A 15,318-nucleotide genomic window follows, 5' to 3' on the forward strand; every position below is an offset into this window, starting at 1 on the left:
CTGATGAGGAGGTGGGTACAGCTGGGAGTGGACGCAGCTGGTCCTCCCTGCTCCCCTCCCCCAGCACGCAGCACGTGATGATGGTGAGTTGGGCTTATTAAGAGGTCATCCTTTCCTCCAATGAAGAGGCAGTGAGAGAAGCTCCCCTCCCCCAGCACGTGATGATGGTGAGTTGGGCTTATTAATAGGTCATCCTTTCCTCCAATGAAGAGGCAGTGAGAGAATAGATGGTGGAGAGTGGCTGGAAGGTACGTGTCCCATCCAGAGGTTACAAGGGAGAGCTGTGTGGTTAGTTGGGTCCGCATTATGGCACCACCGCCTGTCAGCTGTGTGACTTGGTGCCTGTTACTTTAACTCTCTGAGCCTCTGTTCCTTCATGTGCAAACGGGGTGGTTGTAAAAGTCACCCGTCCTAGGGCCTCCCTGGTGGCGCAGTGGTTGAGAGTCCGCCTGCCGATGCAGGGGATACGGGTTCGTGCCCCGGTCTGGGAGGATCCCATATGCCGCGGAGCGGCTGGGCCCGTGAGCCATGGCCGCTGGGCCTGCGCATCCGGAGCCTGTGCTCCGCAACGGGAGAGGCCACAACAGTGAGAGGCCCGCATACCGCAAAAAGAAAAAAAAAAAAAAAAAGTCACCCGTCCTGGAGCTCGTGGCTGGTTGGGGAGCGTGGGTAATGCTGGCTGCCTCTGCTGTGTTATCTGATACCTTCTGGTGAACTTCCAGCCAGGAGCTTCCAGCTGATTGCCCCCGGGGCAGATTTGGGCGAGGGGAAATCTGGGGACACCTGGAGGGAGATAGTGGAGCTGAGGAAGGTTGAGGTGGAGAGCTGCTCGGAGGATTCGGTACGGTCGGTGAGTCTGCAGCTGTTTAGGGACACGCAGGCCCTTGTGAAGCACAGCTCCCTCGCCCTGGATGCTGCCAAGCCTCCCCCCGTCTGTGTCGGGGAGAATGGCTGTCCTTGGACCAGCTAGCTGACTGAGCGGCACTTGGGTAAGAGCCTGTGAGCCTGAGCGAGCCCAGGGCATCGAGGGGTCGGCCGGGCTGGACTGAGCTGAGCTGGGTGCTCTGGGAAGGGAAGGAAGTCCTCTTTCAGCTCTAGGGATTAAGACCATCGCAGGGAAGACATATTTCTGCTGGGAACCTGCTTACCCAGTAACTCCTGTAACCCTTGAATACTGCCTTCTTGCCCTTCCTCTCCCCTCCTGCCCTGGGGGGATTGGAGCCAAGGATTCAGCGCTTGGGCCTCCTGGCGCCTCCTGGGCGCCCGGCCTGGAGCTAGCGGGAGGCAGACGTCAGGACCCTCAGGGCGCGTGGGAAGGGAGAGGGGACGCACTAGGCCTCTGTAATGCTCCAACGCCCACTCTTGAGTTTCCGGAAACTTGCAAATTGATCTGAAAGAGTGGAGTTTCTTTTTCTTTCCAATGAGAGTGTGATCCTGGCTGGGTACTTCCTTTCTGGGGTTGCAAGGGTTTCAACCACTTGTTTGAATATTCAGACTTGTGGGTTTTTCTCTCCCCTAGCGCTTGGGGCTCTTGTTTGGTTAGAATGATTTCAACCATAGGTTTGTTTTGGAAAAGTAGCTAATTGTCCTAGTGTATTTTCCTTTCAGGAATGGCCTGGCTAGTGTTAAGCGTCAATCTGAGTAGATGTGAACGCACGTGATTCGCCTCAAGGCAATGGGTCTCCTTGCAGCGCCAGGTCGAATTTTCTGGCATTCACTGTGTGAGGACTCTGGCTGATGACCCGGGGGGTGTGGATTGGCAGCTGAAATTTTTGTCGAAGCTGAGTTTGTGTGCGCCGCGCGCCGTGAGGCCAAACAAACCTAATTGTGGTTGTCTGGAGGGGAGAAATGTGGACTGCAGGGCCCAGCAAGGAGAACGGGACAGCTGGCGCTCAAGGACCCGAACTCCCCGATGGTTTTTGGGGAAGAGTTTGTATGGGCACAGTTTGGGCTGAGGGCTTCCTCTGATCGGTTGTTGCAGGGGGAACGGGGTGGTGTTCAGGGATCTCAGTCATCAGCCATCTGGTTCCAGCCGGTCTGGGGTCCACCTGCTTTTGCTCAGCTTGAAGTTACCTCCTCCACCTGGGTGGGGGGCCCTGGTTCCTGCAGAAGAACTCAGAGATTCGGATCAAATTATTACGCACATCCCCCCGGAGGAACCAGAACCAGGCCCCATCCTGCACTATTGTTTGACTGCCTTTCCTTTGTTTCCTGTATTCCCTCACTCCCTAATTAGTAACTGTTTGACTGCCCTTTGGAACTCAGAAAAGGTCTGGGAGGCTGAAGCCTTTTTCCTGCAAACAAGAAACGGGGCACACGGCAAGGCTTTTGTGCCCAAGAGCACCCCACAGGGTCCTGCTCTGTTTCAAAATGGCCTGGGCCTGGTTTATGGACGTAAAGAATGTGACTGGAAGGGGGTGACAGTGATGTGAGGATACATGGGTGTTTTTTTCCTTTTCAGTTGTGTTTTGACTGAATTAAAATCATATTTAATAAACGGCACAGAGTGAATTGCTGACTAGGTACCGGGAACTTCAGGTGTATTCCCTTGTATAATTCTTAGACTAGCTCTTTAAGGTTGATTGCTAACCCCATTTTACAGGTGAAGATACTAAAGCTGAGTGGTGAAATACAAGGTTCCACAGCTGGGATCTGAACTGAGTTGGGACTTGAACACAGGTTTCTTTTGTTCCCCTGACCGTGTTATTTCTACTGTGCTACATGTCCCCTTAAGGAGACTTACTAATAACTGGGAGAAAGAGAGAGGGTAAAGGTAACCGTTATTGAATGCCTGCTGTGTGCTAGGCCCTGTGCTAAGTGTTTTACCTTTGTCTCCAGGCCACATTGCCTGGGGTCAGGGAGCGTGGGTGGTGGATTGGTCCTCTTATGACCTTGGTTTCACAAAAGACAGTACTGAGGCTTAGAGGTGTTAAGTGCCTTTTCTGTTAAATGGTGGAGCTGGAATCACAAGACAGGGTCTGGAGCCTCCATGGGCTCACAGTGAGCAAACTGGATGTGGAAGGGGTCTTCATGGTCTGAGAATCCACTGTCGAAATAATGAACTTAACAGCATGGATAGCAACTGTTTTCAGTGGATTAGCAAATACTTGCAGAGCGTTGATTTTTGTGTAAGAGTCTGGCTCTGAAACGCTCCTCAGAGATACCGGGAAGTGTAGGACGTTGCCTGTTCTAGAGGAGATGACTGGTTATTAGTGTTACCGCACCCAAAAGGGGATGGACATTTCAGGCCTGGGAAAATTTCCCAGAGCAGATGTTGTCGGTGTTACGGAGGGTAAGTTGGATGTGTTGGGGGCAGGGAAGACCCTGAAGACGAGGGAGAAAAAGTAGATTCAGGAGAGCCTCAAGGCCAGGGTTGGATCTTAGAGATGCTGGCACCTGACCCACCTGACTGATGTGGAGAGGTCTGGCCTGCGGGTTGCTTCCCAAGGCTCACCTGGCAGGTGGTCAGGAATGGATTGGGAGGTGGAGGGATGAGGCTAGAGAAAGGTCCCCCAGGTTACAAAGCTGTTGTGAGCTACTGGGCACGAGAGGGTTAATGCTGGACCTCTCCTTGGAGGTAGTGATTCCTTTGGCAGTGGTCCTTAAGCAAAGGTGAGTAATGCCTGGAAGAGAGGCAGAAGTCGGCCTTACTCATGTGATGGAGTTGGGAGTTCAGAGATGACTTTCATAGGCTCTGAGAGAGGAACATGTTAGTTTATCATCACCTTCCCCCAACCGAGGATGAATTGATGTGCATTTTTATTAGAAAACTCTCCTCCTTGATTTCTTGTCTTAGCTTTACAAAGTTCCCATCCATTACTGTGGTGAGAGAGACCCAGGTCTGACCTGCATGCTGATTTGAGTCTGGGACTGTCAAGGGGTTACTGTAATTACCTAAAGGAGTTCGCACTGCAGGTGGCATTCAGTTGTCGGTCTACCACTTTATAGACCAATATTGGCAGCCATGAAGTCTGGCTTATTTTGGGCGTGGAGTTCAATCTTAGGGGCCTGGTCCATAGACAGCAGTGGGGAGGGAGGAAGGAGAAAGCAGTGAAGAATGGAGAGAGAGAGAGAAGAAATGCCTCGTGTAGGGCACTTGCAGGTTGGAACAGTCGAAGGTCAGATCAGTGACCTTGCCTCTTTATCACTCTGTGTGTCCCACCCAGGGCTGTTCTAATCCAACAGTAACAACACTGTATTTTAGGATCCTCCCACAAAGTGGAGCTATACCCAGAGTTTCTCAAGTTTTTTAATTCCTAGAAGTCTTTTTTTAAAAAAAAGAATTTTGCCCCTTTTTTATTATTTAATTAATTTATTTATTTTTGGCTGTGTTGGCTCTTCGTTTCTGTGCGAGGGCTTTCTCTAGTTGCAGCAAATGGGGGCCACTCCTCATCGCGGTGCGAGGGCCTCTCACTATCGCAGCCTCTCTTGTTGCGGAGCACAGGCTCCAGACGTGCAGGCTCAGTAATTTTGGCTCATGGGGCTATTTGCTCCGTGGCATGTGGGATCTTCCCAGACCAGGGCTCTAACCCGTGTCCCCTGCATTGGCAGGCAGATTCTCAACCACTGCGCCACCAGGGAAGCCCCCTGGAAGTCTTTTAAGTAACTCCTTCCAGGTCAGGTGTCACTGAGGGGACTGAGGCTCTCTTTTCTAGCCTACTGTCAGACTGTCATTGTCACCAAAAGCCTGTCTCATTGCTGATTCCCCAGCTTTTAATGAAGCAATTGAGAGTGATTGGTGGGAAATACCAATCTGATTGAAAGGTGATTTTCTTGCAATGATTTACTTAATAATTAAAAACAAGAGACCAAACGTGGGGACCTTGTCTTGCCCAGGAGGAATAGCGGAGAGGGCTTTGGTGAGGAAGAGCCTAGGGATGTGTGGGTGGCCATGCATGTGTCTGTGTGATTGTTCCTGGTGAATCCCGACCTGTGGTTCCATAGGGTGGTTATTCCCGAATGGAAGGCCTTATTACGATGATTGTTTTTTTAGCACCTCCAGTTTCTGACACTTTGTGTTGTATGAGGTCAGTCTGCTTGCTTTATAAGTTTATCCAATGACCTAACTTCTCAAGGAGTGTTATTCCTAAAAGATGACATCTGAGGACATGTAGGTATGGCCTCAGCCTAGTGAAGCCCTTAATTCTGTGAAGAGGCTGTGTCCTTCTGTACAGTGTCAGAAGGATTTTAGATGAAAAGATGCTGTCCTGAAATATCTCTACCCCTGTGCTGTCCAGTAGAGCTTTCTGCCACGATGGAGATGTTCTGTATCTCTGCTGTCAGCATGGTAGCCACTAGCCACATGAAGCTGTGGAGTACTTGAAATGTGCCTAGTGTGTCTGAGGAACTGAGTTTTTTATTTTATTTACTTGTAACTTAAATAGCCACATGTAGCAAGTGGCTACTACTATATTGATGATGCTCAGGACAATGGTCAGAGATGACCGATGGCCGTGTTTAGGACTTAGGTCTTATTTGGGCAGGCTTGTTTGTGAGGGGAGATGTAAGATACAGGGTACTCCAGTGGACATTAGAAAGTCTAAGAGATAGCATAGAATTGTGGAATTTTATTTAAATGTTGGACTTCAAAAATCTAAAAAAATGATACAGATGAACTTAGTTACAAAACAGAAGCACTCACAGACTTAGAGAATGAACTTATGGTTACCAGGGGAAAAGGGTGGGTGGGGGAAGGGGGATAGACTGGGAGTTTGGGATTGACATGTACACCCTGCTATATTTAAAATAGAGAACCAACAAGGACCCACTGTATAGCACAGGGAACTCCGCTCAATATTCTGTAATCTGAATGGGAAAAGAACTTGAAAAAGAGTGGATACTTGTATAGGTATAACTTGCTGTACACCTGTAACTAACACATCATTGTTAATCAACTATACTCCAGTATAAAAGAAAAAATGTTGGACTTCAAAGAAGACTTGGGTCATTGGAGCTGGAGTAGGCAGGGAAGTTTCTTAGAGGAGAATGGAAGGCCCATAGCTTTCAGGTCTTCTGGAATAATTTCCACACAGCCGTAAACGTTCTCTTTACTCATGCGCCCAGGGAAGCAGTATGGTATGGAAGACTCCAGGCTTAGGAGCCTGACAGATCTGTGCGAAGATGGGGTTCACTTATGCAAGATATTTAGGTTTCTAAGCCTCCGTTTCTTGATCTGTAAAATGTGTGTGATAGTACCTCCAAGAGCTCTCGTTAGGTTGGATAACTTATACAGAGTTCCTAGTGTCTTGGAACATAGCGGGTTCTCAATGGATGTAGGTGTTATTATTGGAAATAGGATTAGCATATATACACAAAGGTCCCTGACTGTTAAAGTGCATGATGCGATTGAGTTTATACTCCTTTTCTTTATATCCTTTGATGAAGGAGATCTGTCTCTTCACACGTTGAGCTAGGAGTCCTGAGACTGTCACAGAGAGAGTGGGGAGAAGGCAAGAAGGCTGTGAAGAGGCTAAGTAATACACAGAGGGACCCTTGCCAAACAGAACTATAGTGTGATAAATAAATCCGTGGCTGCAGTCACTGGTAAGGGCACAAGTTTATCAGTGTGTCTTGCAATCTTCAGAGCTCCAACTTTCGTTCTCCTCCCCTCCCACAAGAGTATTAACTGGAGTTTACAGCTTAAACACTCTCTGGGGTTCTGGGCATTTGTTTGCATGGCACCTTGGACCCCTCCTGGAGATGATTCCATTATCATTTCCTTATCTGGGTTCTCTGTTTACTTCAACACTTGAGGTTGATTTAGTATCTTATAAGAACCAAACATTGTCTTCCAGACATCATTAATCTTGCCTTTCTTACCCAGCCTAAGTGTGAAATTAATCAAAAAGGAAAGGGAAATTAATATTACAGTTGGTAGTCACAATTCATCAGGATACCTCACAGCAGGCATGAAATTAACTTGGATTTAACACACGCTTCAACAAATTAAAGGTATAGAGAAGGGTTATTTGTTATTTAGGAAATGCCCCTTAATGCTCCCCACTTTGATAATTAGTTAGATGATGGGTGGTGTCTGGTGATAAGACCCATTCAGTATTGTGAGGTCGCCTTGAGACCCATGGAAAGCATCAAATCAACGTTCTTTTTTCATGTTTCACTTAGATAAATGAGACCAAGCCAGATGGTTAATTCATACTTGTTTCCTGTCAGTTGAAAAGGTTTGCCCAAACACTTGCAGTTTTGATCTCTATTTGCAATAAACTAAATTTGATCCCGGGTTCTGTGTTTCCTTGTTATGACATGCAGTATGATCAGTTTCAAAGGATACATTATTATGCACACATTGTGGAAAAGAATGGAGCATTATAATTATAACTCTCTGTTACAGCTTTTGCCGAGGTTGAGAAAGGACAGGCTTTTGTTACGGAACTGTTCCTATAATTACATCAGAACTAACAGGCATCAGTCACCTTCCATTAGGGGTGGGAGAGAAGGAGCCTTACTTATTTAAGTGATCACATAAGGTGCTGAATGAATCATCCTCAGCCTCATCATGAGGAATTAAAAATAGAAAGGAGCAGTTGACATCATCCTATAGCAGGTTTTTAAGGAACAGAAAAATGCCAGATAGTTTTTAAGGAAAAGAGCTGCCTAAAGTGATGTCCCAGGCCACATGTGAATAGCCTATTGGCAGCAGTTCTCAGACTTGAGACTACATCCCAGACTCCTGGGGGGCTTGTTCAGATAGATAGCCGGACCCCAACCGAGTTTCTGATTGGTAGGTATGCGTTGGGGTCTGAGATTTTTGCATTCCCAACTTCCCCAGGTGGTGCTCATGTTGCTGCTTCCAGGGCTGTACGTTGAGAGCCATCAGGCTAGGGCCGAGAAACAGGTGTAACTCGGATGGTTCCAAAACCAGAATTTTAAGATTAATTCCCTGGTGGCTGTTAAAAATAATTTTGATGAAAATACTGAGCTTTGTTTGGGGTTATGTGCCAGTTTTGTAAAGGGGATCTGCTCTTTGTGACTTTGTCAATGAATGTTAAAAATAGTTGCAAACCTTGGTAAGTGGTCTCCTGGCCGGTGTCTTGGTAAAATCTTGGGTAAACTTGTTTGGCTACAAGTATTCTCTCTGTAATCCAAGTTAGTGATGAATTCGGAAGTCGCAAGGAATGCATTTTTTTTTTCTTATTTGTAAATCGAGCACTTTACCTAGGGACTATCTGTAGAACGGTATTCCAGGACCCAAGGCACTAAATCATTGTTAATTGTCACACCTGCCTGACAATAGCTGTTAGCAAAATCAAAATGTAATGCATCGGGCACCACCAGGCTGTGGTTCTAGGCTTCTGACCGGTTCTAGAACTGCCCTTTTATTATCCTGTTAGTTTATTATCCTCTTATAGGAGTAACAACCACAGTAATAATAATTGCTAACATTTGTAGAGGGTTCGCTGCCTCTCTGCTGTGGCAGCTGTGCTTTTGGGGCGCAGTAGTTTGTGAATCCCCCCCATCCTTTCTGACTAAGGCGCTGTGGTTACCTCTCCTTCAGACACAAGGAGACAGAGGCTTGGAGAGGCACTGGCTTTGTGAGGTTGGGCCTCTGCATTTGAGTCCAGGCATTGTGAGCCATGTGAGGCAAATTTAGATTGGAGTCTATTTTGGGAAGCTTTCAGTGGAGCCTTGATGAAAGACCTCACCAAAATGGAAAGATGCTAGCAAGTTTGAAATGTGATGAAACCAAACGTATCAGGTCAAAACTGTAGAAGTTCTGATGTCAAGGACCACTGTAGATCTTTGTAACTCGGCAAAATTTTGCTGTGCAGTAAATTTAGCTGCTCTGCCCAACCTAAGGTGAAAGCCATATATAAAGCCACTCTTGTAATTATGGGCTTTTTTTTCCTGTGACTATCTGATGTTCCTTACGGAAGATTGAATGACTTAAATCTTATAATGATAGGGAACTATACTCAATATTTTGTAATAACCTTTAAGGGAAGAGAATCTGAAGAGGGAAAAAATATATATATATAATATATAGAAATATATATTAAATTGAATCATGCTCTACACCTGAAACTAACATGATATTGTAAAATCAATTATACTTCAATTAAAAAAATAAAAATAATTAAAGGAAAAATTTTAAAAACGCTTATAACAATGGTCATGGTTTGTTTCTAATGTGTAAGCGCTCAGTGGCCTTATCGTTGGAAATCTTTTTTCTAGACATGAAGATATTTTAAGCAGAGCCATAAACTCCCTTCAACTATTTGCTCACATGAATCAATGTCGGGACAGCTTTGTTGTTCACAGTGACCCACCTTTGCTTAGGCTGTGGAAAAGAAGAGAGGGAAAGCCTGCTTTGAGTTGTATCCCCGGTCACATAAAGATTCTGAGGTTCTCTATTTGGAGAGACATTGTCCATAGGGAATAAGAGGATGGAACACTTGAGTGTAAAATTGAAAAGGGATCAACCCAACAGATGACGGTGCTGAAGGGCATTAGGGCCAAAGAGGTGTGAGACCCACCAGCCTGGAATTGGCCTCCATTATCCTGTGTCATCAGATGTAGGTGGTCCTTGAACAAGCTGGGTTTATCATGGCTCACTTTCAGAGATGCTTTGAATGGGGAAGGGGCGATAGGCAAGATACGCAGGTGCAGATTTCTGATAGAATGCCGCTCTAGAGGGCAGAGCTCATCAAGTAGATTATTGTTTGTGGGTCATTTATAATATATTTTATCCGAAATATAAAATGAAAGGGGTATAGGTTGGTTGAAAATGGGATTCCAATTTTTCCTAGCTACTCTGTCTATCTCCAATGATTGCCACCTTATTCTTTCTAGATTGAATTGCATTCCCGTGATCTCTATTTACAAGTGCTTTCACAAGTATAGGTATAATTAAGGGAGGAAAATCAAAGCATAAGCCCAAGAAGAGATTGAGGGAGCCTATTATTAATACCTAGAAAAGATACTTTGGGTAAAATCTTGATGAAAGCTATGGAGTGGTGCTGGTTTTGAAAATTAGGAAGGAGAAAGGACTTCCTTCAACATTTTCTTTATCTATAGACACAGCTAGAAATGGCTATAAACTTTAATCTTATATACGTGGCTCTTCAGGAAATGATATTTAAGATTAGTTAAACATTAAAGCTTTGCTGAGGATAAAAGTGAATGGCCTTTGGGTTTCTTGGTGACCACGAATTTTGCTAATGTATAGAGCCAAGCATAATGCAGTAGTTTTTGTATGACTCAGGGAATAGCTTGTCTGATTCTTAAAGTGAAGTCGAGATTGAGTTCTTAATTAGTATGAGTATTATTAAAGAAAATCCAGATTTGAAAGCGTTGGGGGAGGTAAAGGGTAATGAACTTTTCTCTTCCTTTTGGCACATCATGAACATTTTGACATATGAATCATACCAGTCTCACTACTGGTATGATTCATTAAGGCCCCACGGCCTGTGCACTTGATCGCAATATTCAAAGGCAAACTGCCATGTAATATACCAAGTTAGGTGTTTATGAAAACATACAGAAAAGAGTTAAGGCACTGAAAGTAAGTTGATATTATTTTGGTCAGAGGCACATGGGTGTTCATTTTGTTAGCTGATACTACTACAGGAGAATGTGTTTTTGATGTTGACCAAGATGCTGGATTGTTTTCTTGAAATGTATCTTGGTGCTGCTTACAGGAGTTAGTAGCTTTTTCTGTATCATGATAACCCATTCCTTCACCTCAAAGCTATCTCAGAATGAAGCTGGTACAAAAGGGGCCCTGTGGTCACCAGCATTGATTCAGTTCCTTCCAGCCTTCTCCCCTTCCTTAGCAAGCATTTGAGGCCAGACTGTTTCATGGAGATGGTGGATTTGGAATAACAGCAGGTTGAATCTGCTCTTGTAAGTTGCCCCAGTGCACCAGCCCTCTGCTATTGTTCAGAGACTGTTGACACAGACAAAAATGTTAGTGCTGTGAAGGGTAGTTGTGTGCTGCAGACCGTATAAAGAGAGAATCATCTTTGTATTAAAAAAAACAAAACTCTTTCAGACATTTTCCAGCAGAATATGGTACATGTTCTTCCATGAGGGTCTTAAGTAAAAAGTAGACCAGTTGGCTAGTCTTAGTAGACTTCTGGGCAGTTAGTTTGAAGATGGGTCTGTTCAGCATGGTCTTTATTCTTTTCCTCTCTCTCTCCTTCCCTCCCTCTCTATTGAGCTCTCTTTCAGTTTTATAATTCTCTGCTGATAAATTCCATGAATATCAGAAACACACTGTATGTATCTGTTAAAGGACATGTTTTCCCCCTTTTGTTTTTCTGTAAAGGAGTTTTATAGAGGGAAAATATTAGTGATATCAGAAGCACATAGTAGGTATATTTCTAAAATGGCTTTTTACTGCTTTTCTGGTTTTATTCAATGTGAAGCAGGTACAAGTAATCTGTTATATTTAAATGAACAGGCTTGTAATTCAACTGGCTTTATCTCGTATTGCAGACTCCTTGTTTTTTTGTCGTAGAGCTATGTATTTTTTAAATCGTGTGTATACACCTACTTGAGACTGTGTGTCTAAATTAATGTAGTCTAGTCTGGAAAGCATTAGGATTGGTAAAAGCTTTGGTTTAATGCCTCCTGAGACTTGGAACAAAGAGAGGTTTTGTGGAGATGCTCCATCTTTGCCAAATGTAGCCTTACTCCTGCTGAACTAATAATGGATGGATTTGGATCCTAACAAGTGAGATAATGTAATTTTTTAGATAAATGCCTCTGGGTGTTGAAGTGATAGGGAATGCTCACCTAGCTATTTTTCGGTATTTATCTTAAAAGGCAGTCGGGTTCCGAAATGTGAGAGGCCTAGTTCGCAGAAGCTCTTTGTCAGCCTGTCTGTTTGCAATTGATCAAGTTCTTAAAGAGGAGAAACTTAAAAATGTCTTTGTCCTTGTGATTGCAGGAGTGATTACTGCTCTATAGTAGACATTGGAGGCGGATCCATCAGGCCATGTAAGTACCATAGTAAGCACATATTTACCTGGCTAAGCACAGACCCGGGATATTTGCCCTTAGGGGGAGAGGACCGAGGATTTGAGACATCAAAATGCACCACAGTCCCAAAGGGCCAGGGGGTTGTCCTTCAGGTGCAACTCAATCCCAAGGAGACGCACGTCTCTGGCTATTTGGTTGAGACCTGGTGGACATTATCTTTTGGGTTAGCTGGGCAAGAATGTTTTATCTGCCTCGAAGCAGAAGGTCATTTATTACTTAGTCATTATCAAACGTAAATGTATTTGGCCTGGATTATGGCCTGATACTCTCAGGTGGAAGGGCTGGCCCCTTCAGACACAGAGCATCATGGTGTGAACATAAATAAGCAAAGCCAATGAAGTGGAGAGTGTGACTCAGAATGACTGCACAAGCTCTGAACTGTGTCTGTATCAAGGAATTGTTCACGGAGTACATTTTCCTAAGCCCCCAGTTATGAACATATTTTACGGAGGAAGCGCTTTGCTGAGTGCTTCCTTGTTCTGTCTGTATGAATAGTCCCGAGTGCTTAAAACCACTGTCTAAGCTACCTTGGAGAGTCACCTTGGTAAATCAGACGTTCAACTTGGGAGCAGAATTTTTGGATTTTACAGGCTAATAGGATTTGGGTGTCAAGGTTATGGGGCCAGCAGAATGAAACATGAAACATTCATAATTCTTGTTTCTCTTACGTGTGTGGATCTTTGAACAAACTTTGTCCCTAACAACATCACAGGAAAATCCACTCCAGCAACTGACGAGCAGATGAATGACTGATGTCAATAAAAGCCTTAGTTAGAACTCAAATTATGTGACCACGTGACTTTTATCAGAGGCTTCTCTCTAGCTGTCACCTTGAAAGTTTGTCTCTCTGGGAGAAACCAGAGAAACAAGAAGTGTCTCAGTCAGAACCTGAAAGAGATTTTGCGTCTCTAGAGACATAGGGTTTTGTCTAAGAACAAGCATAGTTATTCTCTCTTACACATCCCCCTACCTCCACATCACACACATGACTGAAAGGGAGTGGTTTTCAGTTCAGGGACCGGACAAGTAAACCATCTATCTTCAAGGGTCTGTTCTGAAACTAGTGAAGTGCTGACAGATAAGGAAGTCTGTTCACTGCCCTCCAAGAGGTGCCAGGCATGGCAGCTGGGGCTGTAGCAGGCTGGCATTGTGAAGAATAGGAGCTGGGTCTGCAGTCCCTGATACCCAGGTGCAATGGCTTATGCTCTGGGAAGGATGTGCATCTTTCTGCCTCTCCTCTGCTGTGATTTTTTTTTTTCTTTTTTTCCTGCACTGTGTGGGGTTGACAGTCTTTGTGGAGCAAGCAGACGTGTTGGCGTCATGTGGCACTCCTGGGCTGTGTCTACCTGCCACCAGATATGGTGTCACCTTCCCCCCTTCAGCGCGCCAATACCTAGCTGCCTTTGGAAGGGCCTCTTGGCTTCTTTCAAAATAACTACTGAAAGAGCAGCTGTCTGTCAGCCTCCTCCAGAGCCGTGGAATTGGGCTGCTGTCAACCTGTTGGAGGAGTTCCCAACGCAGCAGACTGGCTGTCACTGACATTTATAACTTGAAAGCCGTGTCACAGATGAGTTTGTGTGTCTTACCATCTTTTAAATTAGCCTTCAGATTATAAAGCACACTCTCCACACTTTGACAACGCCCAGGACTTTTGGAGGTGGTTGGGTCTTCCTGAAGGTGGAGAAGCAGTCACCCTTCTCCCCTGGCCATTTTGTAAAACTGTCTTTCTTCTGATTCAACGGGAAAGAAGTCCCAGCTTTAGGCTTGGGTTTATGTGTAACCCTGAGTCAGTTTAGATCAGGGAAATGATTGGCTTCTGGAAGCAAATGACTCTAACTCTGCCACAGAGTCTGTGGTAAGAAAGAGTGTTGCTGGGACATGGGTGTCAGAAAATGTTTCTCACATAGGTTGGTAGATCCTGTACCTGGTTTTTTATGCCTTAGTTTCTCAAAGAACCATCTCTGAGTTTCATTTCTGGACCTGACCGGAAGAGAAGGATGCAGTGTTGATAAAAATGGAAGTTAAAACCATAGCCACCCCAGTGGATCTCGTGAACACACACTGCCAGAAGAGAAGGCTCAGGCGCAGGAGGGCAGCAGAAGGCGTGTTACTCACTGTGGGTCTGTCTAGACTGTACATTCCTTGAGCACGAAGGTTGGCCTTATTCCTTTTCACACCACCAGTGACGAGTACACAACCTGGCATGTGGCAGCAGGATGAGCCGAGCCAATGAGTGTCAAAAGGAAACAGGTGTTAGGTAGGAAAAATGTGGTTTCATTTTCTTTTTATCCTGCTCATGCAGGCGTTGAAATACAGTCATCAACAAATCCAGATGATGGAGTTTTCAAGTTCATGGCGTTCTCCTGTTGGCATCAAAGATGAGTAATCTTGGAAGAGGTGTAACACAAATGGGGGCTTAGATGGCAAGCCTTGGATGCAATTAAGATGCAACAGCCTTCACTGTCCGTGCTCAGATTTCTTTCTGTGGTTCCCAGGATGTTAGTCACGTCTTGGGAAATGTCAGTGCCTGACCTTGGCTGTGTGCTGTGTAGCCATGTCCACTGCATGGCCTGCCTGGAGTGGGGCAGGGACAGGCTCTTGAACCAGCTTGATGGTGGCCACAGGATTTGGGAAGAGAGTCAGCTGAGGATGGTTGTCACCTTCCCGGCCCTTTGCCTGTGGTGCACATTGGATCTCCATCTTGGCCCTTCTCGAAGCCCAAGAGGTGCCTGCAGTCTGTCTAGACAGCTGCCGCCCATTGATAGCTGGGCATGTTGGATTAACCTCGATGCCCTGTTGGCCCCAGGGAAAGGTGGGTGCAGGGCAGAGGTCAGGGCTGGGGCTGCCCCTTGTCACCAGGCCAGACGTGGAACAGCAGAACAGTTGTCTTCCCAAGGCATGCCTGGTTTGGACTGGATCTAATCAGAATTCCCAGTTTGTGGCAAGACGTTTCAAAACAGTGTCATGTGTCTGTTCTCTGGCTATACTCGAAAAAAAATACTGAAAAATGTTTAAATATTTCAAATACCCAGACAAGTGCAGAGACTTAGTGGAATACTTGCTCATTTACATCCCCCTCGAGTCCCTGCCTTTGTGATCTCGTGGATGGCACGTCTTAGTAACTGTGAAAGGTGCCGATGTTGGCGTCTGTTAAAATTACCATCCTTTTGTCCCTGGAAAGTCTAAAACACGTGGCCTGCCTGGAACGCTCCGGGGAGGGTTGGTGCTGCCTGGCTCCGCCCTTTCCTATGGTTTTGTTCGGTACGTCACTGTCCCGTCATTGTCTAGGCGGTTTCTCTTCATTCATTTTCAAGGAGG

The 15,318-nt window shown here is 45.4% G+C and overlaps 1 protein-coding gene across 5 annotated transcripts in view; it reads left to right on the forward strand.

Annotated features, from left to right (window-relative positions):
- The window catches only part of MGAT5 (alpha-1,6-mannosylglycoprotein 6-beta-N-acetylglucosaminyltransferase), a 374,340-nt gene that overhangs the window by 43,443 nt on the left and 315,579 nt on the right, over positions 1–15,318 (forward strand). For 3 of the 5 annotated variants that reach the window (XM_082631527.1, XM_082631526.1, XM_082631528.1), the window contains exon 2: positions 11,909–11,958. The exons of the other annotated variants lie outside the window; for them this stretch is intronic. The gene's annotated coding sequence lies outside the window, so the exon portion shown is untranslated. The remainder of the gene's footprint in view (positions 1–11,908; positions 11,959–15,318) is intronic. 5 annotated transcript variants of the gene reach the window in all.

The sequence above is a fragment of the Mesoplodon mirus genome (genome assembly GCF_964341445.2).
Source record: "Mesoplodon mirus genome assembly, chromosome: 8".
Lineage (NCBI taxonomy): Eukaryota > Metazoa > Chordata > Mammalia > Artiodactyla > Ziphiidae > Mesoplodon > Mesoplodon mirus.